The sequence below is a fragment of the Chrysochloris asiatica genome, unplaced genomic scaffold, assembly GCF_000296735.1.
Source record: "Chrysochloris asiatica unplaced genomic scaffold, ChrAsi1.0 scaffold00009, whole genome shotgun sequence".
In the NCBI taxonomy this organism is placed as follows: Eukaryota; Metazoa; Chordata; class Mammalia; order Afrosoricida; family Chrysochloridae; genus Chrysochloris; species Chrysochloris asiatica.
In genome coordinates, this window is record NW_006408527.1 from 5,903,643 (window position 1) to 5,905,955 (window position 2,313).

Genomic DNA, 2,313 nt, shown 5'->3' on the forward strand with positions numbered 1-2,313 from the left:
TCATCATCAAAAGAACATTTCAAGATCGATCTTGAACTCCAGTGCTGTGATAGGATAATATCCATGCACCTACAAGGAAGATCAGTTAAGACAACTATTGTTCAGATTTACCCAGCAACCACTAAAATCAGTGATGCTGAAATTGAAGAATTCTTCCAACTTCTTTGAAGGCATTGGTTCAATGGTAGAATTCTTGCCTCCCATGAGAGAGATCCAGGTTTGATTCCCAGCCAGTGCACTTCGCAGACTAACTCTTGGAGTCCTGGTATGGCACTGTAGGATAAGTACTCGACCTTAAAGTCGGTTTGAACTGCATGGTCAGTGGTTCAAACTCACCAGCTGCTCCTCAGAAACCCTATACAGGGTCACTGAGTTGGAACCGACTCCACAGCACTTAACAATAACTTCTTCAGTCTGAAATTGATCAAACATGCAATCAAGATGTATTGATAATCACTGGTAATTGGAATGCAAAAGTTGGAAACAAAGAGGAATGTCAGTAGTTGGAAAATATGACCTTAGTGATAGAAATGGTGCTGGCGATCACATGATAAAATTTTGCTACAATGACTTATTCATTATGAACACTTTTTGCAATCACACACATGGATTTCACCTGATGAAATAACAGGTATCGAACTGACTACATCTGTGAGAAGAGAGGGTAGAAAATTTCAATACAATCAACCAAAACAAGGCTAGGGGCCGATTGTGGAACAGAAAATCAATTGCTCATATGCAAGTTCAGACTGAAGCTGAAGAAAATTAAAACAAGTCCATTGAGTGCCAAAATATGACCTTGAACATACCCCACCTGAATTTAGACACCATCTCAAGAACAGATATGATGCATTGTACAGGGATGACTTCAAGAACACCATACAGGAAGGAAGTAAAATGTCATTAGGAAGACAGGAGAGAAAGAAAACAGGCGTCAGAAGACTCTGAAACTTGCTGTCCATTTGTAATGAATATGTACACTTTGTTCCTGTTCCACTATTGCATTATTCTTTCCCCCACCATTGTACTTTGGAAGCAGATAACTTGTAATGTAGATTCAAAGCTTCAGCCATAAAGAGGAACTTTGCCCTAGTTTAAAACATTCCTGAAGACTCCCTCATACTTGAATTAGATGTTTCAGAAGATGACAGTTTGAATTTGGAGGTAATTTAAGACTTTTGAGATATGATGGGGTGAATGTGTTTTAGAGAATGCTTCAACATTAGGGAATCTCTGAATGGTATTTAGTATATATTTATAGCCTACTAGATAAAAATACATATTCCCCCCCAAAAAGGCTGACAAGGTATTTAATATCCAAAACCCATTCCAAAGAGTAAACTGAGATGAAAAGTTTGACTTCTCAACTGCAGTCAGTTACACTTACTGCCCCCATTCACATAGTTGTTTTAAAAATAGTTGAGATAGCAACCTTTGTATCAGCCTCATAGAAGGTGCAAAAAAAAAATCTGTTCTTAAACGGCTTCCAATTTCTAAAAGTGAGAAAATATATGCAAGGTAATTTTAGTAAAAAGGGGTGTGCAATGTGTTGTCAGATGGATTTTACAACACTTTTAATCATAGTACTTCTCACATAGTTTTGAAATGATTTGGTCCCCAGTCTAGCTTCTTTATTAAGTTGTGAACTGAGGGCAAGGATCCTATTTTATTCCTCTTTGTGATCTATGGGCCTAAAATAGAGGGCAACCTATAGGAGAGTGTCTGTAACTGTTTGTGTGATAAATTACATGAATAAATAAAGAAGGTGGTTAAACAATTCAGCGATCAGAGACCATGTCTGGCTCAAGTGACTAGGCAAGGCAATAGCATTTTGGTGGGACCTTAAAAGATTTCAAGGTAAATGTTTTGTCCAAGGAAATATGGGCAGAAGGGAGGAGGAAGCAGGGAAAGGAAATATGGAGTTGAAAGGGAGTTCAGAACTTGCTTTATATAACTTCTTGCTTTGGTTATCTAGTACTGCTATAGCAGAAATAACGTAAGCAGACAGCTTTAACAAACAGAAATGTATTCTTTCACAGTGTCGGAGGCTAGAAGTCCAAGTTCACGGCACCAGTTCTAGGGGTAAGCGTTCCCTCTCTGTTGGCTCGTAGTTCCGGAGAAAGGTACTTATCTCCTTTCAGCATCGGTGGGCCTGGCATGCACTCTTTGGCGATTGCCATGTGATCTAGCGTAAATCTTCCCCTGGGCTTAGAAGATTCCCACTGCAGGGACTCTGGATCTAAGGGACACACTGCTCCTGGCTTTCCTTTCCTGGTTACTCCCTCTCTGTTTGCTGTCTTGTAATTAAAAGGT